Source organism: Dermacentor variabilis, chromosome 10, assembly GCF_050947875.1.
Source record: "Dermacentor variabilis isolate Ectoservices chromosome 10, ASM5094787v1, whole genome shotgun sequence".
NCBI classification, from domain to species: Eukaryota; Metazoa; Arthropoda; class Arachnida; order Ixodida; family Ixodidae; genus Dermacentor; species Dermacentor variabilis.
Genome location: NC_134577.1, coordinates 91169696 through 91197304, shown reverse-complemented (window position 1 = coordinate 91197304; position 27609 = coordinate 91169696). Strand labels below are relative to the sequence as shown.

Here is a 27609-nt window from a genome sequence, read left to right as displayed (position 1 = left end):
AACTACGTCGCTCCCTGTTTCGTATGCTACAGTCAGTGGCGTAGCGAGAAATCTTGTTCGGGAGTGGGGGTCTCTCGTTGCAGCTCAGCCTCCTCCTTAAATATTTTGTGGAGGGATCAAATACATGGATAATAAATGCATTGCCATTGCAAAAGATGCTGCAAATGAATTCTTGAGTGCCACGCACTGTCAAGACAAGTAAAATATGTATTTTTTTATAAAAGAATATACTCGTATGTCTCAAAAATTGTGCCCAAAATACCTGATATCAATGCTTCCATGTTTTTGTATATTTAATAAGTAAAGAAATTATCACACCAACTTTAGAAATAATTATTTCGAAATCAGCAAAGCAGTGCATGCCGCTGATATGAAAAATGTAAAGGCCGTGAAATGAAGAAGTAGAGGACATATATGTTAATGAAATTTTGTCATTCAAGTACCTTGTTTATATTTTTGTACATATGGAACGACCAGTGAAAAATCTCAACGACGCTGTCATTTCTTCCATTGTATTACGCAGCAGCAGCTGTCACCGGCCGTGTATTGTGAGCAATTGCACCAAAATTATAGTCGCAACATAGAGCACGCATAAAAAGCAGGACTTCTACAAAATGTTTGAGGCCGAGTCAAATGAAAGTGAACCAATGCGAATATATGACAAACGGGCTACTTTGTTTCAAAGTAGTCTCCATGTGCATTTAAACATTTGTCCCATTGACTAACGAGTCGCGTAATAACCGTCTGATATAACACCTTGGGTTGCTGCTTCAAAAAGTCTCTAACTGACTCTTTCACGTCATCGCCTCATACGAATCTGGTTCCCTTGAGCTGTTTTTTCAGTTGCCCTAAAACGTGTAAGTCGCAAGGCGACAAGTCGTAAATAAAGAATAAATAAATCAGATCTGGGCTGTATAGCGAATGTTGCACCGTTTCCCACTTGAAATTTGCCAGTTTTGAATTAACCACATCAGTTACGTGGGAACGGGCATTGTCGTGGAGCAAAATGACCCCATTCGTCATTTTTTCACGTCGTTTGTTCTTGATTGCGACACGCAGCCGATCCGCCGTTTCACAATGTCGAAAACAATTGATAGCCTCTCGATATTTTGCAAATTCTGACAGTAATGGCTCCTGACGATCTAAAAAAGAAAGTCAACAACACCTTTCCGGCTAAAGTGACGGCCTTTGCTTTCTTTGGGGGTGGTGAATCGAATGTTTTGACTGTAAGCTTTGCCGTCGTGTTTCAGGCTCGTAGTAGTGGCTCCATGATTCGTCCCCGGTACCATTTGCAGACAAGAGGTCGTCACCCTCATTGTGATACCGGATCAGATGAGTCAAGGCAAGCGCCGAACTTCTCCGTCTTCTGGCAATGGTTCCAAATCTTGGGCATCCATTGCGCACACAAGAACGGATAACCGAGATGTTCATGAATTATGGCGTGAACCGAACTGTGAGTGATGTTCACACGCTCTGCCAGTTTAACGATGCTGATTCTCCGTTCTTGTTTAATCAGCTCATCAACCTTTGCAATCGCGTTGGGGGTAATTGCACGGTGGCTTTGGCCCGGTCTTAGATCGTCTTTACAACTTTCACGTCCTCCTTTGAACCATTTCCTCCAACGTTTCACACTCGCCAACGAAATATAATGTTCAACGTACACGGCAGCCACATGGTGACTCATTTCTTTTTGAGAAATACCTTCAGCTGTCAAAACACCTCAGCAAAACATGCTGTTTAACTTTTGGAGCGCCTGTTATGTCACGCAACCTTGTTCAACCCAGTGTATGAGAGCATTAAGGAACATTTATCCTCACACATGCGTGTCACTTTTGTAAATGAGAGATGCCTGTGAGCCACGCGCAAGCCTCGGAGATAACGAACGTTAGATAGCGAACATTAGATAGCGAAGTCCACGCCTTGTGATCTAACCCAATGCCTCACACTCAATGACACAAAAATAGAACTTTCCGCTACAGCAAAAACATTGGGTGTTATCTTCCATGAATTGATGCTATGGGACCACCACACCGATTACTTACGAAATAAACTTAGTAAAGCGTTAGGTATGTGGCGCAGATGCCAGAGGCTACTACCAATACCACAGAAACTTATGGTTTATAACGCACTATTTGTTTCTCACTTGCGCTATTGTAACCTGGTCTGGTCAAATAGTACTAAGAAATCATTAGGTAATTTAGTTTCAGTTCAAAAGAATGCCTTACGTGCTATTTCAGACTTACCTTACAATGGACATACGCGTGACATATTCCGGAAGTTCAAGATTTTACGTGTAGACCGCCTTTATGAGTATCAACTTATGTGTTCTTTTAAACGTGACATGGTTAAGGGTACTAATCATATCATAAACATCGCGAACTTGCAGCGGAATCCTTCTTTTCGCCTAAATCGATATACGGAACACTGGGAAGTCCCGCGCCCTCGGACTAACTATGGCCTTCAAGCACTCTCCTACTGTCTTCCCTCTACACTTAACAAATATAGTCTAAATGATGTAAACATACGCCATATATCCAAGAGCACATTACTGCAAAAATTTCTGTGAATAATTACCTTTTTGGTTTGTCGGTTGAAAAGTATTTCTTTGCTATTTCTAAGTTGTCATTTCTGGTTTTCATGCATACATTGTTGTGGTCGCACCGATGGTACGACCTGTTGGGAACTCGGCGCTGACGCCCGTTGTTGCACCTGGGTCGCAAGCCCCAAGGGTAGCGTTGGCCTGGCGGCCTGGGGTACAACTGGAAGCATCCGAAGGTCCCGGCAAAGCATGAGTCGACTGGTACCAACAAAACAACTTGTTTATTCTAACATCGCAAAGAGTTGGCGGTCAGGTTGACCGAAGTAGAGAGACGGGAGAGCACTTTACTCAACAGAAGAAATCGGAGCCCTCCTTTTGGCGTCCGGGGGCAGCTGTTTTTATACTCTCGCAGTTGAGGGCAAGAAGGAACCCCTCAATAGACGAGCACGTGATTGTACAATGGGATAAGGTGACGCATACTGTCGTGTCGCAGGAGAAGGTGACTCACACTGTCGTATCGCCGCCGGTCGGGCACAATGGGGAGGAGAAGGTGACTCCTACTGTCGTATCGCCGCCGGTCGGGCACAATGGGGAGGAGAAGGTGACTCCTACTGTCGTATCGCCGCCGGTCGGGCACAAGGAGGAGAAGGTGACCCCTACTGTCGTATCGCCGCCGGTCGGGCACAAGGAGGAGAAGGTGACCCCTACTGTCGTATCGCCGCCGGTCGGGCACAATGGGGAGGAGAAGGTGACTCACACTGTCGTATCGCCGCCGGTCGGGCACAATGGGGAGGAGAAGGTGACTCCTACTGTCGTATCGCCGCCGGTCGGGCACAATGGCACATACACTCACACACGCACATGAAGACACGTGGCATCGGAACATGCCTGGACGCGCTTGGCGGGGAGGCGTAGCGGCGACGCCGAACGGGCCAAAATGTCTGCCGCTTTGTTGCAGCCGCGCCGGCTAAACCGCGCGTCGTAGGCGAAACGTAACAGACCGCCCCGCCGGGGGAAGGAGATCCCGATGGACAGGGGACTGCATCCGCTGTCCGGAGGGATGTCGCTCGATGATGCTCATAACCGAAGTCGGGCGTCCCTCGACGTTTCTTGAGCGCAGCGCACAGAGAAGGCCTCGTTCTCTCGTTCAGGTTCGCACAGGACACTGCAAAGTGACTTCGGGAGAGTTCACATTTTTGTTCTCGTTCCCGGCAAGCGTTAGAACTACGCTGAAACTCAACCGCTTAGTCAGCAAGCACGGCACAACCCTCACTAAGCCCTGCCAGGCTCTTTCCCCTTCTATACCACTGCCTAGTTCCTTACAGTAGTCTAGCAGCACTTAGAACGCGTCCACAAATTGGAAAATTTCACTAGAAAGCATGTCATCACTTTGAAACACTAAACAAAAGCAATATGTTAAAAATCCTGCCTCAGGAAGAAAAACATCAGTAACAAACAATTTTGAGGCTGATTCCTACGTTAGGGGCTTCGACTTAAGCCATCGGCGTTACCGTTGAGACTCCCCTTTTTGTAACGCACCTCAAAGGAATATTGTTGCAAAGCGAGGCTCCAGCTCAGGAGGCGGCCATTTTTGGGAGAGATGGTCTGCAGCCATTGGAGAGGGCAGTGATCCGTCTCAATGATAAACCTCGAGCCGGCTAGATAGCATGACAATTTCTGAACGGCCCACACGAGACATGCACACTCTTTCTCGGTGGCGCTATACGCCTGCTCACGACTGGTCAGCTTACGACTAGCATACAGGACGGGGTGTTCTACTTCTCCATTTTCCCGTTGGCACAGTACAACGCCCATGCCTCGCTCACTAGCATCGCACTGAACAACGAACCCTTTTGTATAGTCTGGCGATCGTAGCACAGGCTGGCTTGTTAGGGCACTCTTTAGGGCGCTAAAAGCTCTTTCCTTTGTCTCGTCCCAGATGACTGTTTGAGGCTCTGTCTTTCTTAGAGCATCCGTCAGGGGAGCCGCGATATCAGAGTACCTGGGGATGTACCTCTGATAGTAGCCGGCGACACCTAAGAACGACCGAATATCGGTCTTCGTGCGTGGTTGCGGGAAGTCTCGCACAGCGGCCACCTTTATTTCAGAGGGGCGGCGACGACCCTGACCAATCACGTGACCGAGGTAGACAACCTCGGCCTGTGCTAACTGGCACTTAGGAGCCTTGACTGTCAAGCCCGCTTCGCGCAGGCGGGTTAGCACTGCCCGCAAGTGTGCCATATGCTCAGACCAGGATGCGGAGAATATCGCTACGTCGTCTAGATACGGTAAAGCGAATTCTTGCTGTCCCCGCAACACTTTATCCATGAGGCTTGAAAAACAGTATGGCGCGTTCTTCAAACCAAAACTCAACACTTTAGGACGGAATGTTCCCATTGGTGAAATGAACGCCGCATACCTACTAGCCTCTTCTGTGAGTGGAACCTGCCAATAACCCCTGACAAGATCTAGGGTGGAAATAAACTGAGCGCTACTAACTTTCTCAAGGCGCTCCTCGATGTTAGGGATCGGATAAATTTGATCCTTAGTGATGGAATTAAGCCTGCGGTAGTCGACGCAAGGACGAGGTTCCTTGCCCGGTACCTCAATTAAATCAAAGGGGAGGTATAATTACTCTCACCTGCCTCAATAACACCGAGCTGTAGCATTTTCTTTACCTCAGCCTCCATAATATCGCTCTGGCGGGGTGACACCCGATACGCCTTGGATCGTACTGGCTCTGGGGAGGTAAGTTCTATATCATGAGTAAGGACAGAAGTCCTACCAGGCCTCTCAGAGAACAGACCTTGAAACTCTTGTAAGAGCTGGTGTAGTTCGGTTTTCTGCTCACGCGACAGCGATGCTCCACTGACTAAGTCACTAATGACTTGACCGGTGTCTTCCCTGTTCGTCACTGAGCCTAGTCCCGGAAGCTCGACCGGAAGCTCTTCAGGAACGTTTACCATCATGCACACCACTGCTTCCCGTTGTTTATAGGGTTTGAGCAGATTACAGTGGTAAACTTGCTGTGCTTTCCGCTTTCCTGGCAGACTTACCACGTAGTTAACGTCCGACAGTTTCTGAACAATTCGTGCTGGGCCCTCCCACTGCACGTCTAGTTTGTTGTTTAGCGATGTGCGCAATATCATGACCTCATCGCCCACCTCAAAACGACGGGCCCTGGCTGTCCGATCATAATAAACCTTGGCCCTCTGCTGGGCCTTTGCCATTGCTTCACCTGACAACTCCTGTGCCCTTCTTAAGCGTTCGAGGAGCTTAAGCACGTACTCCACCACGACTGGGTCGTCGCCCCTGCCTTCCCACGATTCTCGAAGCATGCGAAGCGGAGACCGAAGCGAGCGACCGTACACCAGCTCAGCTGGCGAAAACCCCGTAGCCGCATGCGGCGCGGTCCGTAATGCAAACATCACCCCAGGCAGACACAGCTCCCAGTCAGTTTGATGTTCAAAACACAATGCTCTCAACACGCGCTTCATGACGGAGTGGAGCTTCTCAACGGAATTCGACTGTGGGTGGGACACTGAGCTGTGTAACAGCTTTACCCCAAACCTTTCGAGAAAAGTTGTCGTCAAAGCGCTAGTAAACACTGTGCCCTGATCTGATTGGATTTCCGCAGGGAAACCAACTCGCGCAAATATGGACAGTAGTGCATTGACTATCTCAACTGAGCTGAGTTCTTTAAGCGGCACTGCTTCAGGGAACTTTGTCGCTGGGCAGATCACAGTCAAAATGTGTCTGTACCCCGTGGCTGTTACCGGCAGAGGTCCCACTGTATCAATAACGAGCCGTCTAAAAGGCTCCGTAATGATAGGTACCAATTTCAACGGCGCCCTTGATTTGTCCCCTGGTTTGCCCACCCGCTGACAAGTGTCACATGTCCTCACGAAATGGTCTGCGTCCCGAAAACACCCTGGCCAATAGTACTCTTGCAAGAGACGGTCCTTAGTTTTCTTAACTCCTAGGTGTCCGGACCACGAACCCCCATGCGTCAAGCGCAACAGATCCTGACGATAGCATTGAGGCACGATCAGCTGATCGAACTCCACTCCTCTGCGGTCTAGATACTTCCGGTACAGGACTCCAGCTCTTTCCACAAAACGCGCATTTTTCCTGGCGATACCTTCCTTGACATTGCAGCGTATGTTTTCTAGGCTACCATCCTTTTTTTGCTCGGCTATCAAAGCCGACCGGCTGACTTTTAGCAACCTATTAAGTCCGTCTGACGTAGGCGCGATGAGCAAATCAGTAGATAGCTCTTCTAACTTTCCCGTGTCGGGCATTTCCTCTCCAGTATCTGGCGCCTTCAACGTTACAGACTCAAGTTTATTCCGTTCGGGCGTGCTCTGAATATCAGCTTGCTGCGCCTCTGACCCTTTCTCATTGTTCGATAACGTCGGCCCCGCAACTACCGCCTTTGCAGCGAGCTCCCGAACCTTCGACCTGGTTAAGGCCTGAACGCTAGCCTCACCAAACAAAAGCCCCTTCTCGCGCAGGAGGTGATCGGACCTGTTTGAAAATAGGTACGGGTACTGGGGGGGCAGCATAGATGACACTGCCGCCTCCGTCTCAAGCGCTCCGAAAGGTCCTTCAATAAGCACTTTTGCTACCGGCAGACACACGCTATGAGCTTCCACGGCTTGCTTGATCCATGCGCACTCGCCCGTGAACATATGGGGTTCTACGTAAGACGGGTGAACTACATCCATTGTAGCTGCGGAATCGCGAAGCACACGGCACTCTTTCCCGTTCACGAGGAGGTCTCGCATGTAAGGCTCGAGAAGCTTCATGTTCTCGTCAGTGCTGCATAATGAAAAAAACACAACTTTTGGTGTTGTTTCCGGACACTGCGCCGAAAAGTGACCCGGCTTCTGGCACGTATAACACACGCGCGCTTGCCTCATCTCGAACCGCTTTCTGCGTTCGGCTTCGGCTGCCGCCGTCTCTTTACGTTTGGTCGGACTGCTTTCGCTCGCATCCTCACTACGCGTGTTCCCCTTTGCTCTCATGGGCGTGAACTTCGGCCTCTCAAACTTCGAGCCAAATTCACCCTTTTGACCGTCCTTAGCTCCGCGAGCCCGACGCGTCACAAACTCCTCGGCTAGCTCAGCGGCTTTAGCCACCGTACAAACGTCTGGCCTATCCAAGACCCAGTACCGCACGTTCTCAGGTAACCGACTATAAAACTGTTCTAGCCCGAAACACTGCAGAACTTTATCGTGGTCACCAAACGCTTTCTCTTCTTTGAGCCACTCCTGCATGTTTGACATTAGCCTGTACGCAAACTCTGTGTATGACTCACTTTTGCCTTTCTCATTTTCCCGAAACTTCCGACGGAACGCCTCTGCTGACAGCCTGTACTTTTTTAGCAGACTCGATTTCACTTTGTCGAAATCCTCTGCCTCCTCTCTATCCAAGCAAGCGACTACGTCGGCCGCCTCGCCGGGTAACAAAGTGAGCAAGCGCTGTGGCCACGTTTCCCGAGAGAACCCCTGCTTCTCGCACGTTCGCTCAAAGTTAACCAGGAACAAACCAATGTCCTCTCCAAGCTTAAACGGCCGCATCAGGTCAGTCATTTTGAACAATACGCGTTCTCCTGCACCGTGTGCCTGACTTCCATTACGAGCGCGTTCCATCTCTACCTCAAGACGCTTCATTTCCAAAGCGTGTTGACGGTCACGCTCTTGTTGCTCTCGCTCTTTCTGTTCTTTACGTTCACGCTCTTCTTTTTCTTTCTGTTCTTTACGTTCACGCTCTTCTTTTTCTTTCTGTTCTTTAAGTTCGCGCTCTTCTTTTTCTTTTTGCTCTTTAAATTCGCGCTCCTGTCTTTTTGCAGTCTCCCTCTCCTCAATGGTCTCAAGGCATTCCGACAGCTCGTCATCCTCAGCTTCTAACTCAAGAATAGCCCTTAGCAGTTCAGGTTTTCTTAGTTTGTCTGAGACATCCACACCCAACTCTCTTGCAAGCTCCAGCAATTTCGGTTTGCGCAACGACTTCAAATCCATGGCTGCTCTGAATGCTGCTTTCTCTACTGCCTATTATTGTCTTGCCGCAATCTAACCCGGCAGCAACGACAACCACAATTACCAGCTCTGTTTCTGACACTAACAAAAGCCTGGCAAAGCTCAGATGAAGAAAGTCCCGCACTCACCAAACCTCGCAGCCAAGAGTTCAGCGCAGTCGTTCCGCTGCAGGCAACCAGTCATCACACAGGGCTCGTTGCACTGCTCCCGGATCGTTGTTGAGCTGCTCAGCATACCGTCAACTGCATATCTTCGCTGCTGGCCTCCGTTGTCGCGATCTCACCGCTGGCAGACAGTTGTTGTGGTCGCACCGATGGTACGACCTGTTGGGAACTCGGCGCTGACGCCCGTTGTTGCACCTGGGTCGCAAGCCCCAAGGGTAGCGTTGGCCTGGCGGCCTGGGGTACAACTGGAAGCATCCGAAGGTCCCGGCAAAGCATGAGTCGACTGGTAACAACAAAACAACTTGTTTATTCTAACATCACAAAGAGTTGGCGGTCAGGTTGACCGAAGTAGAGAGACGGGAGAGCACTTTACTCAACTGAAGAAATCGGAGCCCTCCTTTTGGCGTCCGGGGGCAGCTGTTTTTATACTCTCGCAGTTGAGGGCAAGAAGGAACCCCTCAATAGACGAGCACGTGATTGTACAATGGGATAAGGTGACGCATACTGTCGTGTCGCCGGAGAAGGTGACTCACACTGTCGTATCGCCGCCGGTCGGGCACAATGGGGAGGAGAAGGTGACTCCTACTGTCGTATCGCCGCCGGTCGGGCACAAGGAGGAGAAGGTGACCCCTACTGTCGTATCGCCGCCGGTCGGGCACAAGGAGGAGAAGGTGACCCCTACTGTCGTATCGCCGCCGGTCGGGCACAATGGGGAGGAGAAGGTGACTCACACTGTCGTATCGCCGCCGGTCGGGCACAATGGGGAGGAGAAGGTGACTCCTACTGTCGTATCGCCGCCGGTCGGGCACAATGGCACATACACTCACACACGCACATGAAGACACGTGGCATCGGAACATGCCTGGACGCGCTTGGCGGGGAGGCGTAGCGGCGACGCCGAACGGGCCAAAATGTCTGCCGCTTTGTTGCAGTCGCGCCGGCTAAACCGCGCGTCGTAGGCGAAACGTAACAACATGTATGTGTATATGCATGTGTGTATGTATATATATGTATATATATATATATATATATATATATATATATATATATATATATATATATATATATAAAAATATATATATATATATTTATATATATATATATATATATATATATATATATATATATATATATATATGTATAAATGTGTGTATATATATGCGTCTGTGAATATGTATATATTGACCTTGCCACAAGAATGTACTACGAATATCTTGCCATGTTGCTGCCTGTTGTTCATGGGGAGGTGGGACTAGTCAAGCTGCCGTTATGCAGCTTTTATCCTGCCATCCCTACCGCTTTGTATATATCAGTGTACTTATGTGGTAAATAAACTTCTTCTTCTTCTTCTTCTTCTATTATTGCGCGGGATTGGTTGGGTCAATTTCATTTGACTCACCCTCGTACACTAGAAATGCGAAGATACAATGGAATATACAAATGCGAAGATACAGCTTGATAAAGGGCAAAAAAAGTGTCACATGAAACAAAGTTCACTGCACGTATACGCAAAACCTCGCAACAAGATATTTAAATACGCGTATAAGTCTCCAATCAATCTACGCCTCTAAGAAAAAGTCACTGCTTGTAATGCGTCAAACAAGGAAAATAAACATGTTGCGCATTCGCAGATTCACAGATCACAGAATCCTAGGACCTGCCCCCTTCCCGCCACTCCCCCGATGTATCGCGCGCGACGGAAGGCGGCGCGTTTCCTCCCCACTTTTCTCCCTTGCACACACAAGACTGAGCCAGGCCCCGCACACTCTCAAGTTCAACAAATGGCCACAGAGGGCGAAAAATCAATCGAGGCGCGTTTCAGCTTAAGCGCGCAAGTGGAGCTACTGTAATTTGGTCGAATACTTTAATTGGTGCTTTCTCTGCTAGGGGCGCTGAACATGCTGATTTTTTTAATTTACACAAACCATTGACATGAACAATCGAGGTGTCTAAGGATGTTTTTTTACCTCAGGCAAATAGGCAGTTGATTTTTTTTTAATTTGATTGTTGAAGCTGCTTTTTAGTCATAGCGTCAAGGTTTTTGTACTTGATTAACCACCGACTGCCGACAGCCTATTGGTATCGATGTGTTTCCTGGCCGTTGGCGTTCGAATACTACGGCGGTAAAAGATTTTCGAAAGCATGCTGGTTTCGTCTGCGAGTCATTACACAGACTTGCTGTAAAGAGATCTACTCTTGGCAAAAAATAGTGCCTCATTTTGTTTAGGCGTTGATTATCATAATGAATGCGGCGGAGGTTGACGGAATACGCTTGAAGGTACGTTTTTATGCCGTTGATCTCCATAACACCGTAAGTACGCAAACCGATGTCACAGAACACCCGATGCATCATTGTGTGTTCTCCGTCATCGCTTGTTTGCTGTACGCCTACTAATTCTTCACTTCTTCTTCAAGTGTTGCATCCTCCTTTTGTCCTTGTTCTCTTGTGCTTCACTTACAGTATGTCGTTCCGTCAGCTGTAATGCGCATTTGCAAAACCAATACGTTTGATAAGACGCAGTGGTTATCATAATTTCACTACACATGTATTAAGCTGGCACATGTGGTTCAGATACAGATACCTGTATGCGGACTTGCACGACGTTGATGCGGAGATTAGGATAATTATGACACCCGTAAGGAAGAGGCAGCTGACGGCCGTAAGCTGTTGCGTTCTTTTCGCCGAATTACCCGGCCTGGTAGTGCTCTAAAGATGCTGTATAAAAGTGACACGCGGTGACAGGGAAGTTATGTTTAGCAGCCGACTGTACGTCTTGTAGCTTAGGTCTTCTTTTTTGTGCGTCTGTGCTACCCTTATTAATGAGCCATTTCTTGACTATGTTCTTGACTATGTAACCGCGTTTGTGTGAATCCGTAGACGTGTGCTTTTTGTTGTACTTGTAAAATGCAAATAAAATATTTTCAAGCTTACTCAATCTTTGGTGTGTGCGTTTATTCCAGTCGAGGCCATCGTGCCACCTGGAAACCGCACTCTGTCAGTAGCCCTACACGAAATGCAACAGCTGGAGCGCGGCGGCACAACTCGGGGTAACGGCGGCGTAATAAATGAAAAACCGCTCGGGATGCCCTTAAAAGTCAGTTCAGAGTGTGCCTTAACTCGATATGACTCAGCGCTACATATATTCTGCTGCGCCTTGATCGTGCTCCCGCCAGTTTGGTTGCTGTGTGGCAAACGTAGCGCCTACATACATATGTAGGCGCTACGTTTGCCACACAGCAACCTAACTGGCGGGAGCACGATCGATGCGCATCAGCCAGAACCCAGTAGGTCAAGCGACCATACTGTGCAAAACCCCGTTTCCGTTTCCTGTTGTACAGCGCCACCCGTGGTCACATACTTTAGTTCACGACGCCACCGCTACGCTTATTTCCGTAGCACTGTGGAAGGTACAGTTTCCCTTCTCTAAGTTTGTATAGGTGTTCTGTGACTGAGCCACCATCGTCGGTTCGCCCATTCTCCACTTCAGACGGGAGCTCGCGCTCCGCCATCCCGACGACCGAGTTGCGCAGGGGCGCCCACCGCGTCGTCTCCCGCAGACCGGATTCACTAGGCGCGAGCGCGCCTTCCTCCTCGCCCTTCGCACCGGTTCTGTGTGGCCCGCCGAGCGGCTGCATCGACTGCGTGGAGCCCCCTCTCCCCTTTGCCGCGACTGCGGCGCGATCGAGACACTCGAGCACCTGCTATGTGAGTGCCCCAACTTTTCGCTCGCGCGCGCGTCCCTTGCCCGTGTTTACCGTGGGCACGGCCTGCCGTGCGACACCGTGACTGAACTCCTGCACCCCTCGGGCTGCCCTTCACGCCACAGGACACTTCTACGTGCGCTCCTGACATTCGCCGAGGCTGTCGGCCTCGCCGACCGCCTTTAGCTCCATCACATTTCCGCGGCGTGCTGCTGTTTCTGGTGCTCCTTCTCTCCCCCTACTTTCATTCCCTACCCCCTGTGCAGCGCGGTTGAGGTGTCCTCTGCTGAGAGACAGTTACTGCGCTGCACTTTACCCCAACCTTTCCTTCCCATACTCAAGAATCTCCTTCTCTCTCGGTTCGCCCATTCCCCCCACCCCCGCCCCCCTTACGCTATCACTCGCATATACAGCATGCGACGCGTGGTCACGATGTTACCGCCGCAGCTCGAGGAAGCAACGCGGAGCGACGACCAAGAAAAAATTGGAGGACGCTTAAGCTTCGCCTTCAAGAGTGGAACGCGACAGCGTTCCCGTCGACCCACAAGGGGTGTAAGACAATGAGCTACGGCGCAGCGACTACGCGCCCCGCATCGGACGCGGTGAGCGTCGAGAAACGCAGCGTTCGGCGCGACAACGAAATGTGCGCCTGAGCAAGCGACGCACGCCTGAGCATTAGAAACAGTTCGTTTCTAAGGCAACACCGCGTTCACTAGAGGCGATTTTGTACCGCTTTGAAGCATCGAACTCGTGGCTCAGTGATTTGATGGCTGTCCAAGAAACAAAAATTGAATCTGAAGAAAAAACGGCTCGATTGGTTGAAATTTTCAGAAATAAGTACAATGTATGCGTTTGCCACGCGAGTGGTACTTCTGGGGGCTGCCTTTTGTTTATTAGAAATAGCATTGGGATAATAGAGCAACAAGTTACTTCATGTGAAGGAGGGCGTTTGCTTATTTGTGATTTTTCTTTTTCTGGATTGCTGTGGCGGGCGGTTTGTGTATACGCCCCTAATAATGCTCGAGAACGTGAACAATTTTTCGTTTATCTGAGGTCTTTCTTGCGGTGTGAAAGACACGTTCTAATGTTTGGCGACTTCAATTGTGTATGCCGGCCGATAGATCGATCGAAAAAGCAACTTAGCCAAGATAAAAGTGCCGCACTTCTGCATGAAATTTTGTGTGATGTTGATCTAGAGGATGTTGGGAGTGTTCTTGGTTCTTACAGTCATGTGCAATATACGCATTTTCAAGGAGACAGCCACTCAAGGTTAGACCGCATCTATGTTCCTGTTCACTTAGTTCCACTACTTTCTGAATATGGTGTAGAATGTATCAGTTTCACTGATCATTGTTTGGTAACGGTTACGATAGGTACGAAAAAGAAAGAACAGAAATTTAATTGGCACCTATGGAAACTTAACGACAACCTTATGCAAGATGAAGTATTTCTTAACAGAATAAAAGAGAAATTAGACGCTGTTCTCCTTGAGGATGCAAGAAATGTTGTAGGAGCTTGGGAGATGTTCAAAACCGAAGCGAAAACAATTGCTTTAGAGAGAGCATGCGTGTTGCGGCAGAAACAAAAGCAAGAAGAAAAGCAACTACAATGCACGTTAGCATACCTGTTGAACATGGAAAGCGGTGGGGCTGGTATATTTGCACATGATATTAAAGAACTTAAAGTGAAAGTTGAAGTGATTGATGAAGAGAGATATCGTGGCGCGGTTTTAAGAGCACGCGCTGAACGTGTATGGCTGGGTGAAACGCCCACCAAGCGAGCTTTAAGTGAAGAGAAGAGGTACGCTATGACCAAGGAAGTAAAAGAAATCGTTTATCAAGGGCAGCTTACAAATGACGGGGAAATGATAGAACGTGCCTTCGTTGACTACTATAGCACGCTGCTAAGCAAGAGGACAAGCGAGATCTCTGCGTTTAAGAGTGAATATTTGCCTCTTATGCCGAAAATTGATGGTGAACTTAAGGATGCCCTTGAGAGGCCGATTTCTGTAGCAGAAATTGAAAAGGCTATAGATGACCTTAGTTTAAGGAAATCGCCTGGACCGGACGGACTTGGGGCAGCAATATATAAAATTTTCAAGGTTGAAATGGCTGAGGCTCTGCACCGCGTCATAACCAAGTGTTACGAACAAAAATGGACGCCTCCTTCTTTCCGACAGACACACGTAGTACTGATACCTAAATCAACAGACCACATTAAACTTCAATCCGTAGAGGCCTACCGGCCAATAAGCTTAGCAAATATTGATTATAAAGTATTTATGAAGGTGCTCGCCCATCGCCTTCAAAGTGTAGTCAAATCCCTAGTAGGTACACATCAGACATGCGGTATAAAAGGCAGGACTATATTCACAAATATACATATAGCGCGAAGCATACTTGAATGTTGCGATACGATGGGAGATCATGTAGCTATGCTACAACTAGATTTGGCCAAAGCTTTTGACAGGGTGTCCCACGAAATCCTGCTTATGCTTCTTGATTATGTTAATGTCGGATCAGTCATTTTGGACGGGGTAAAAATGATGTATGATGGTTGTACCACAAACTTAATTATTAACAACAAACTGAGCAGGCGGATTGCAGTAATGTCTAGCATCAAGCAAGGCTGTCCGACCTCGGCCTTGCTCTTTGCACTTTATTTAGAACCTTTCTGTTTAAAGTTACTACATAGCCATAATAGTCGCGGGTACACATTCTTTGGTAGAGAAATAAAAGTTTTAGCTTATGCCGACGACATAGCAGTGTTCTGTCGCGATAAACAGAGCATTGCAGAAGCTGTGAGAGAAGCTGAAGCTTTTTGCAATGCTTCTGGTAGTGCCATAAGTTGGTCAAAATGTTTAGGGCTTTGGCACGGGAATTGGTCAGATGCACCAGAAGTCTTGCAAAATGCAGTGGAGTGTATTACCCGGCACTTATCTTGGGGTTCCGCTCAGTGCCTACCGTGAGCCAATCGAATACTGGACGAACGAGAGAGACGGAATGAAAGAGCAAACGAACAAATGGGGAGGCCACAACTTTTCGATGTTTGCTAGGGCCAAAGTATGTAATGTCTTTTTAGTAGCTAAAGTGTTCTACGTCCTGCAGGTGCTATGCATGAGCCGATCTTCAATTAAAAAAAATACACAGAGTGTTTGCAGAGTTTATTTGGGGATCGGTGTGGGAACGCACGAGCAGAAGTAATTTGTTTCACACATTGCGCGATGGGGGACTTGGTTTAACGCATTTGTTTTTCAAGCAACTTGTATCCAGATTTGTTTTCTTCCGCGACCAAAGCGATGGGTTTCTGCGGACGGTAATCCAAGTGAGATTGCGCGATGCTTTGCCCGATTTTGTTGTATCGTCGCACGCAAGCAAACCGATGGCACTAAAGGGCTATCTGCGTGAAGTTTCCATGGCGATACGTCTTCTGAACGCTCGTTTTTCGAAAGACTACTTGTTTGCAGTCTCACGAAAACAATTGTATAAGGATCTTGTTGAAGTGTTTGTACCTACACCAGTGTATCGTTCTATGTATTACTGTCACAAAAACTTACACCTCGCTCGCCGATCCGGCTGCCAGGCGCAAGCCGACGGAGCACAGGGGTCCGCTTTACGCTTCGCCCCGGCCTACAAGCGAGTGGTCTTTGTGCAACATTTATTTATTCAGGGTTGGTCAGCCCGAGCAAGGCGCCCGTGTATCGGTGCGTCGGCAATCACGAAGCAACTCGTTGAAAGGGGACAACAAGCATTTAATCATACACAAAACTGATCAAGGTCAGTAAGAGAACAAAGGATTCAAAGTAGGAACGAACAGAATTGGCGAGAAGCACACACAATTCGAAACACGACCAGAACATACAATAATCAGGCAGGGTTACAACAACAGTAAACAAAGGAGTTTAGAGGCACAGGAGTCATTGAGAGTTAACAGAACAAAGAAGAAGAGGACAAGCCGGCGGACAGACCATATCGGAGCGCGGCGAAGAACGGGGACGGCTCATGTGGCAGTCGTTGCGGCGATGGCTCGAAGACGGCGGGCCCGGTGCGATGAAGCGCGCGCCTCGCCGTCAGGAATTCGGCCCCGCACGCCGCAAAGACTCACACAACCTTCTTCGCTGCCTCTTTCCAACCGACTGTGTCCCTTCCCACCGAACTGCTAACGAGCTGGCGGAGCGAAGACGCTGGTTAAAGACAGCGCTGTGCCCAGCGGTTATTTACGGGCGTTTTTTTTTCCTCGGCGCCACCGAAGACAGCATGCGCACTGTCGATTTATGGCCCGGCCGTCTCCGCGATCCCGACCAGCGGAAGCGACCGAACAGTGGGTGGACACAGGGCGCACAACTCTCTTCACCGTGCGCTCTGCCTGCTCCACTCTGGTAATCTTACACCGCGGCCAAGCCCCGACTCCTGTCGAAGGGGACAGCGAAGCCGCCTCCGAAGAACAGCCGCTTGCGCGGCTCACAAAGCCGACCGTCTCCAGATGCCCCTCGACCCTGGGCAGTCCTCTCCGCCCTCTCTCGCGGCCTCTTCCCGTAGCCTCGGAACGGTATGCCCGAAAACGCACTCTAAAGAAATATACATATAACATGGTTGGCGCCGGTCTGTGACACTGCTCCCCGCTCAAGAATATTACAGAGTAATATTTTACTAGCCACAGGCCAGCGACAAATCACACACAATAACAACAAGAAACCTGTGAGCGTCGAACGTCAGAGCAGGAATGTACTCTCAAAACTAGTGTAGAATCTACGGACAAACAGGTGGATATGCACACTTCACGGTTGCATTGTCCAAAAAATATATATATATATATATATAGTCCAATTCCAATGGCATGAGGATCTGGACCCAGTCTCATGGGCACTGTCAGTTCTCTGGCACTGTCAGCTGACGCGCACCCACTGCACTCGCGAAGTCCACAGTATTGTCCATACTAAGAAGCACATGATAACGCACGGCACAAAGACAGCAACCACATCGTAATTATCATAGCTGCACAAAGCTAGACCTAATGCCTCCATACAGAACACATGGAAGAACATAATAAAGAATACTGCATGAGATCGTCAGTGGCATGAATACATAGAAGCCCTGACGTTGAGAAAAACAAACATCATTATACAGTGATAACAACACGCCTCCGCGAATTAGTCTATCCGACTCCTATAGTCTGCTCCTCGATTAGGTCTTCCCGGCTTACGTTATCTGAATCCTCCGACACCCGAAGGCCTCTTAACGGTCTTTTCTCACGGGCTTGCGATCTCGTCACTACGGCGTTTGCCTGGTCCCCATCCGAGTCTGCAATAGCCGAGCGCTCGTTTCCAGCAGTGTCGCACTCCTGCTCAGCGCTAATACTCGTTGACGGTTGTACTTCTTTCGAGAAGGGCACAGTCGCGGCCATCGTCTCCAATCTCCAGTCGAGATCCGGATCGGCGGCATTTCTAACTCCTTCAACGTTGCCGAGTACCAGGTCATAAAGGGGATCCTTCATACACTTCGCCCGAAGGCGGCCCTTGAAATAAGGTGTGTCCACGCTGATCCAAGCCTCTGGAAGCAGGAGAACCGACCGATCGAGGAGGTACACGGGAGAGTTGGACCCTATGAGGTCACCATCATTGACCAGACTCCTCCTTACTATCACTGTGTTGCATCCAGTGTCTCTAAGCACCCGAACCCTTTGGTTACCAACCACCCCGGTGACTACTGGAAGTTTCTCATTAACATTCACGGGCTCATCTGTCAGGCCCACGCCAACGACCGGGACCTTTTCCCCATTCTTCAGCTCAACGTATCCGTTCTCAATGCACAACGACGCCGATTCTTCTGCCTTGCCTTGTGGCTTGCTTGGACCCTTCTGCCAACACTTCCAACTAGTGTGGCCGCTTTTGCCACAATTGAAACATTTCAGAGGTTGGTTGTTACCCTCCGCTTTGTCTACGCGACAGTTTTCGGCTCGATGGCCGATACGAGAGCAAAGGAAGCATTTCTGCACTTCCTGATCCCTCACCTGCACAGCTGACTGGCTCCTGTCTTTCCTTTCAGCTCTTTGTTCCGCATCTGTTGTAGCTGACGGCTCTTTCCTCGCAGCTGGACGTCTTGCGAAATTCGGCCATCCATGAGCGTCTACGTAATGCTCCGCTCTTTCTATCATTTCTTGAAGAGTAGCATCTTTTTTCTCTTTTAGGAAGAGTTCCAGTGGTGCCGCGCAGCTTGAAAGGAACTGGTCCTTCACCATCAGCTCGAACAGATCATTGTATTCCTTCTTGGTGTTGGACAGCTCGACCCACCGCTCAAGGAAATTCGTGAGCCGAGTAACAAACTGGGAGCACGTTTCCCCGTTCATGGGGGATGCACCCTTAAACTTTTCTCTAAACCCTTCCTCGGTCATTCTAAAACGTAGCATCAATGCTTGCTTTAACTTATCATAATCCGTGCAATCTGGCGCTGACATCCTGCTGAAAACGCTCAGTGCCTCACCGCTCAAACACAGGCTCAATGCCGTGGACCACTGGTCTTGTGGCCAACCTTGACCTCGAGCCACACGCTCAAAACGCATCAAATACGCGTCGAGGTCATCACGTTGCTCATTGAACACAGGCATAACTTTGTGCGGGTTCACTTTGCTTCGCGGCATAGCCCCCCTCTCTTCCGACCCGGACCTAGAGTCCGTTTCCGAGGAACTGCCGAGTTGCTGCCTCAGCAACAACACCTCCTTTTCTTTTTCAAGCATGGCCATTCTTAAGGTGGACTCTTCCTCTCTCATAGTCTTTTCGCGTTCAGCTTCTTCCCTCCGCCAAGTGCGTTCTGCATTGCGCTCTTCTCGACGTCTAGCTCTCTCTTGCTCTATCCAAGAAAACAATTCTTTACCTTCGAAGCCGAAGCTCCGTCCCTGATCAACGAGTTTATCAAACTCTGCCTCTGCCATCGTGCTCAACGAAACAGTGGACTTCTTGCCACTAGCACGACCCCTCAAACGAATCCCTTCGTATCCTCAGCACCGACACGCGGCTGACCAAGTCCTGTCGCGGACGCCAATTATTGTCACAAAAACTTGCACCTCGCTCGCCGATCCGGCTGCCAGGCGCAAGCCGACGGAGCACAGGGGTCCGCTTTACGCTTCGCCCCGGCCTACAAGCGAGTGGTCTTTGTGCAACATTTATTTATTCAGGGTTGGTCAGCCCGAGCAAGGCGCCCGTGTATCGGTGCGTCGGCAATCACGAAGCAACTCGTTGAAAGGGGACAACAAGCATTTAATCATACACAAAACTGATCAAGGTCAGTAAGAGAACAAAGGATTCAAAGTAGGAACGAACAGAATTGGCGAGAAGCACACACAATTCGAAACACGACCAGAACATACAATAATCAGGCAGGGTTACAACAACAGTAAACAAAGGAGTTTAGAGGCACAGGAGTCATTGAGAGTTAACAGAACAAAGAAGAAGAGGACAAGCCGGCGGACAGACCATATCGGAGCGCGGCGAAGAACGGGGACGGCTCATGTGGCAGTCGTTGCGGCGATGGCTCGAAGACGGCGGGCCCGGTGCGATGAAGCGCGCGCCTCGCCGTCAGGAATTCGGCCCCGCACGCCGCAAAGACTCACACAACCTTCTTCGCTGCCTCTTTCCAACCGACTGTGTCCCTTCCCACCGAACTGCTAACGAGCTGGCGGAGCGAAGACGCTGGTTAAAGACAGCGCTGTGCCCAGCGGTTATTTACGGGCGTTTTTTTTTCCTCGGCGCCACCGAAGACAGCATGCGCACTGTCGATTTATGGCCCGGCCGTCTCCGCGATCCCGACCAGCGGAAGCGACCGAACAGTGGGTGGACACAGGGCGCACAACTCTCTTCACCGTGCGCTCTGCCTGCTCCACTCTGGTAATCTTACACCGCGGCCAAGCCCCGACTCCTGTCGAAGGGGACAGCGAAGCCGCCTCCGAAGAACAGCCGCTTGCGCGGCTCACAAAGCCGACCGTCTCCAGATGCCCCTCGACCCTGGGCAGTCCTCTCCGCCCTCTCTCGCGGCCTCTTCCCGTAGCCTCGGAACGGTATGCCCGAAAACGCACTCTAAAGAAATATACATATAACATGGTTGGCGCCGGTCTGTGACAATTACTTAGGGCCTGAACGAGATGTTTTCAAGCGAGTCAATAATATGCCTGTACGAGCTAACACAAAATCATTCTTTTTCAAACTGCATACCGGCACACTGCCTGTTAAGCCATGGCTAAGAAGCAAGGGCTTGTTTGTCCCATGGTCAGACAACGGTCTTATATGTAACAAGGAAGAAACTGTCGAACATATTTTTCTTGACTGCCACGATGCCCGCTTTCTTTGGGACATCCTGCAAAGAACATTAAAAAAGGAGCTTCCTATCACTGCGTTCGGAATAAGGTTTTTGCCATGTGCTGAACCTGGCGGTGTGCCGGTGGACATGTTGATGCTATTGTGTATGCAAAGTGTGTGGCGAACTCGTATGGCTGTACGCAATGCTGATGTTGATGCAAGGTCAGCAATGTGTTATTTTACTGAGAAAGTTAATTATACAAGCGAAATGTTGAAACTGCTGAGTGATCCGCCAAATTGGCTTTCAGTGTTGGACAGTTTGGCTTCGATGAAGCCATTTTAACATGACACGTCAGTCTTAGTAACGAATAGACGTTTTAACATTCGGTTTTATTTGACAATATTTGTACGTACTTGCCAAGCCGGTAATAAAGGAAAAAAAACTCGTGGCTCAGTGGTAACGTCTCCGTCTCACACTCCGGAGGCCCTGGTTCGATTCCCACCCATCCCATCTTGGAAGTTGCTTTTTATTTATGAAGTGCCTGCCGTGATTTATCGCTCACGGCCAACGCCGCGGACGCCGACGCCGACACCGACGCCGACGACACCGGCTTTTCTGCGACACGAGCTCCTTAACGCTATCGCGTTGAAACAACTCCAGGCCGTCTAGCAGGTCATCGAGGCGCTGGCTAGGCAGGAGCCTGGCGAGCCGGCAACGGCGAGTGGGGATCCTCGCAGAGCAACCGCTACGATGACGATGTAGGCCACGTCCGAAAGGAGCCTGGCGAGCCGGCAACGGCGAGTGGGGATCCTCGCAGAGCACCCGCTACGATGACGATGTAGGCCACGTCCGAAGTGCGCCTGCGCGCTATACTGCAGGCTCAATAAGCGTTTTCCCAATCCAATCCAATCGCGCTTTGCATTTAACGGAACATGAGGGCGACGGTGACGGCAGGAATACGCCTGGAGTGTCCATATAATTGTATCGCAATAATATAATAAGAGTATCCAGGCAACTCAATGGTCCCGTGGCCCATTACTTTCCGCAAAAGAAGAAGTAACAAATCGAACTTTCACCATGCGACATTTCGCTGCCCCGCTACAGTGAGGCGGGGGCACCGAAATGAGAAAAAAATAAAACCGCCAAGGAAAGCATGTTGGCCACAATCAGAGGACTATTTTGGGCACCTAATGTGGCTAACGAAGGAATATTGAAGAAAACGTGAGACGCTTGGTGCACTTGACGCTTGGTGCAACCCATACGCGTACTGTTCGGTATCCTACACCCGCGAGACAAGACTTTCCGGAGAGGTTGCGCTCAAGTGAACGCGTTGCAATCCGTCGAGTCCCCACTGTGATGGCGGTGAGCGACCAGTTATTTGTTTGTCGTCTGCTAGCTGGAAAGCGTCCAAAACTCTGTCAGGTGAAAATCCACTTCCACTAGGACAGAGAAGACTGAACGCGCACCGAAGTGCGCCGCGCGGTGTTAGGGTTAACAGGAGAAAAACGCATGCACTCTGGCTGGCTCTGGCAGCCCGCGGGTAGGGTAGCGAGAAAAAAAAATGAGGATGCTCAATGCATCCTCGCGATTAAAAGTCAAAGTAGAAAAAATAAATAAGAACGTAGTTATCTTTACTGGCTTTAGTGTCTTGAGATGGATGCCTTGGCGTAGATGAAAAAAATGATGGCATTTTTTTCTGTGACACGACGGCACAAATGAACCACCACAACGCTTCGTCTCATCGGACCTCAGTGCATGCTTTGTCAACTTGTCTGATAGTGTGCTGATTTGGCTTGTCTCGTTGTATGATCCGATGTACGACTTTAGAAAAGTCAATGCACCTTTGCCGTCAAATGTTTATAACAACATCAAACCCTAAAGTTAGAGAATTGAAAATCTGAAGCACAACCTTGGCGATGTCAATGCACCTTTCACATCAAAAGTTTTAGAACTTTATACGAATAAAGTTTCGGAATTGAAATCCATGCGCTCCATAGATTCCGTGGCCTCCGCGAGATGCCGCGACGAGCCCGTTCACCACCAAAATGCCCTTGAAACTTTGTGGTCGGATGGGGCTCCTTGCGTTATGTGACTCCCGGTGCATGGGCGTTGCCGCAAAATCCAGCGCGATTTCGGAATGTTTGCGGTGAAATGTCTTTTCGAGCGTGAAAAAGACATTATAGACAGAATCCAGAATGATTTCCGGTGCAGGGGGTTGCTTTGGTCGGCGGTGCATGCACAGCACGCAACAAATTCGGGGGGGGGGGGGGGGCTGACGAAGCCCCATAGGCTCCTCCCCCCATCCCCGGCTACGCCCCTGGCTACAGTTGCCACTTCCGGGCAACTGCAACTTATGCGACCGTAATCTTTACCAGGAAACGCTTGCGGCAAACGCTATGCACGAAGGCGAGCTTTCTGGTTTTTTTTTATTTCTCCCGCATGGCCCGCGCCCGCTGCACCGGATACGCAGAGGCGAGCGCCATCTCGTGGTACTGCAAGGAAACCAGAGGCGCACGCGGCGCGTACCTCTCGCTGTGACCGGTCGACTTTTAGGCTGCGGAGACAAAGAAATCTCGGGATCCTGGTCATATACAGCTTCACTGTAAAATTGTTGGATTGGAAAGCGGGAATCACGTAAGTGGTGGAACATGGAAATAAAACCATAGAAGAGCGTAAGGAGGCGTCAACGCTTCATCGAGAGGCCAGAAAGTTGGGATTGTACGAATTAGAGGTGCTTCTTCGGTGGAACAAATACATAGAAAAGTAAGGTGTGGTGAGATAGGTCGTGCAAGGGAAATTCGTTGCACAAGTGAACGTTGGATGCACAACATTCGCAAAGGAGACAAAGGCACACCAAAAGGATTATGGAACCATGTAAGAGCCCTCAGAGCTCCAACTAAAAAATTCGAAGATGGTTATAAGGGATGAGGATGGTAACATCTTCGAAGGACACACGCTGCGGTACATCAGGAATGCTATTAGGGATAACGCAGGTACAAAATAGAACGTAGTTCAGGCTCAAACAGATTCCGCAGCGACAGAGAAGCCCGAGAGATCAAAACTCAGCATAGAAAACTTTTACTGAAAAAAAGAGGAAGAAAATGTACCTAATAACAAAGGCCTCAGGACCCGATGAAATCCCAACACATCTAATCAAAAACCTCGGCCCATAGAGCAAGGCAGTGCTGGCTAATGCCACAGAGCGAGTCTTTAGAAGGAAGAGAATTACGGTCGGATGGTGTGAAACCAAGATGAACCTCATCTACAAAGGCAAAGGTGATAAGGACAGAACGAGCTCGTACAGGTCGGTTGCGGTAATGTCGGTGATATCTAGAATGGCAATGCAAGCCATAAATTTAGAACGGTCGAAGTTGGTCGGAAAAATGATGTACAAGGGGAACTACAGGATATGTTCAGACTACGCAGACGTTTAAATAATAATGTGTTTCTACTAACTTAGTGGGTAGAGATTTCAGTAGCTTAGAATATGCATTTATGGATAGCATTTCTATATATTAAAGGAGCTTACGACAACTTAGATAGGAAATTGATATTGGATATTGTCATGCACGAAGGCGTAGATTACAATTTCGTGGAACTGCTGAGGGAAATATATAGATACAACCGAGGACAAATTGTATGAGAAGGCAGAAAATATAATGAAGTAGTGGAAATTCAGCGAGGTCTGAAGCAGAGGTGTCCTTCGTCTCCATTGTTGTTCACGCGTTATGTTAAGGGCATAGAAAAATTACTGGAAAACAGTGATTTAAGGTTTGGTTTATCCTGCTTGCGTAATGGATCAATGCTGCAACAGAAGTCCCCGGACTGATGCAAGTGAACGACATAGTGCTACTAGCGGGCAATTAAAGATTTATAGACACTTTGCAATGTCTCTGGTAGCGTAGCGACAAATATAGGCCTTAAGTTTACCACAGAGGGCGCGTGGAATCTGGGAACGAGTAATGGTGCCAGCGCTAACGTTCGCAATTGCCATTATATGCTTCAAATCGGATAGTTTGTCGCGGTTGGAGGTTAACCAAAGATCGGTAGGCCGGTTAGCTTTGGGAGCCCCCAATAGAACCACAAATCAGGAGCTTGAGAAGCTTTAGAAGGCTTTACTAGGTCCGTACGCCAAAGCATAGCACTCAGTGGTATCAACTCTATACATGTACAGGAGAAAATAAATATGCCGGACATGCGACAGAGCTACAGAAAACTACCAAGCAATAGAAAGAGGAGGTAAATATATTCAAAGAGGAAATCTATAAATCACACAAAAATATTACGAAGTAGTCACTTGGTCAAATCCGAAAGAAATGGAGACGTACGATCAGTATTCCAGCAAAAGGTAAATCAGTGGAGAGTTATACTTGTATGCTTCGTAGCACACTCAAGGAGATCAATTCTACATCTCTGTCATTTGTGTCTAACTCATTTAGCACGGTCGTTAATGTGTGCCTTAACATTTGGTTACCGTTGGCTGTGCGGCATTTGTCAATTTTCCATATTTTTGGATTGCGTGTGTGGTACGTAGGAGAATTTTTTTTTCAACCTAGCCAGTGATTTCAGAAGGTTGCTCATTTGGTCCTACTTGTAGTGTCGCGTTAGTCTGAAATTGCACATACGTTGTTCGTTAACAATCTTAAATTGATTGAACATGTCATATCTGGTTTAGGTAAGGCACTTTAAACTTTAGGCGTATTGCAGGCTTCTAAAGTGAAAGAAGTTTCTTAAGATCTTCTTCTGTTGTTCCCCATACTAGTGAACCATAGTTTAGCGTGTATGATAATAGAGCAGTGTACAAATATTATTAACGCTAACATAGAACGTAAAGCAATGTAGACGCATAATACTAAACACTTCGGGTAGTTTTTTTAGATAGGTAAATATTGTGAGCATTACAGAAAAAATTATCGCAGGAAATTATGCGAAACGTTTTCAAACTTGGTATAGCCTGTATTTACAGATCATTAAGCACCACTTAGGAGAGTTCGCAGAATTCGTTTCGCGGTAAAACAACATGGTCTTAGTTTTACTAATGTTTAGCTTTAATTCGTTATCTGTTGCTCCCGCGTGAATGCAACGAAACGTTTCACTTGCGCCAAAAGAGAGGCATGCCACATCCAAGCCGGCGAAATATAGCCTAGTGTCGTCAGCGTATATCAGACGCTTGGCGATATGATCAATGTGAAGACTATACCGTTAATGAAAATAGCAAGAAGAAGAGGGTCAGAACATTCTGATGGGAAGGAAGCAGCGCACGTCTATTTACAGATGGCTTTTAATGTAGGAGCCAACATGAGTAGAGAAGCGATAGCCCAGTATCTCCTTCGTCCCCAAGGCCGCCATGCTCTTCTTCCAACATTACATGCTGTGACAACACACCCGGGGGAAAAAGCGCCTTATTGGTGCGGCTCACTGGCTCGAGAAGGGTGCGGTTTGAAGCGGCTGACGTGGATGTTGTCAGATAGAGGTGAAGGTACGGTGGCATCCAGAGGAGACACTTTGTAGGTGACAGGGCTCACCAGGCGAAAGATGCGGTAAGAGCCGTGGTATCACGGGAGGAGTTTCTCCGAAAGACCAACACGCCGAGTTGGATACCAGACTAGCACAAGAGCACCTGGTTCGTAATGCACGTCGTGATGGCGCTGGTCGTAACGGCACTTTTGGCGTGTCTGTGAAGCAGAAAGACGAAAGCGGGCAATCTGGCGTGCTTGGGTCGCTGTCGCTATGACATCCCGAGTGTACTCACGGCGGAAGAGGAGATAGAAGGGTGAGTAGCCAACTGTGTCGTGGCGCGAGGAATTGTAAGCGAACGTGACAAAAGGTAGAGCAGCAGTGTCCCACTCGCGAGGATCGGAGAAAACAAACATTGCTAGCATGTCAGTTAATGTGCGGTTCAGGCTTGGGTGTGACGGTTAGTTTGAGGATGGTAAGCGGCAGTAAGTTTGTGTTTAGTAGCACATGATCGATGTAAGCCCTCGATGAATTTGGCGAGAAAGTATATTCCGCGATCGGTGAGAACTGACGAGGTGCGCGTGGTGAAAGATAACGTCGTGAAGCAAGAAGTTCATTTTTAATGGCGGAGCCAACATGTGTAGAGAAGCGATAGCCCAAAATCTTCATCGTCTCCAAGGCCACCATCCATGTCCTCTTCTTCAAACATTACAAACTGTGACAATATTTTCTGGTGGAACACCTAAATTAAACGGCTTGACTGAAGAATACTGACAATTAACCATGACATAACTACGACTGATGCGGTAGGTACGACGAAATAAGTGAGAGAGATTTCTCCCGAGTAACATCTGCTACAATTTTTTAAAGAACTATGGTGTGGTTAATATTATCGAATGGATGGATGAATAACTTTGTTGAGGTCTGTCGGTGCACTCGATTGTCGCGCAGTGGGCCGCTCTCACGTTGGGACAGAGAGGCCACGCCCCTCCGCCATGTCGCGGGTCCGGTGGACAGCCTACAGCTGTGCTTCAAGGTCCGAACTGCTCAGAGCTCGGTAATACTCTTCCTTGGTGGCCCTGGCCGCGGCGCCAGGGGGTAACCCCAGACCATGTGAGCAAGGCTACTATATCGAATGCTTTTGTGAAATCCAGAAAGGTGCCAAGGACCAAGTTCTGACTTTCAAACGTTTCCAGTAATATTTATTTTTTCTTGCGTGAGCAGTGCGAGCTTGGTAGATTTGTTCTTTATGAAGTCTTACTGTGAGACAATTAGTATGCTGTAGCGACTACTAAATGAACTAAACGTATTAAAATTATTTTCGAAAGACTTCGAAAAAGATGTGCTAGAATGAAAATGGGACGGTATTTCGTAATATAACTCTTATCTACCTTTGTTGTAAATTGCTGTAGAAAATT

At 48.7% G+C, this 27609-nt stretch overlaps 1 protein-coding gene across 1 annotated transcript in view; it reads right to left on the bottom strand.

The window, feature by feature from the left end:
- The window catches only part of LOC142559656 (uncharacterized), an 89591-nt gene that overhangs the window by 39978 nt on the left and 22004 nt on the right, over positions 1-27609 (bottom strand). The window lies entirely within an intron of this gene.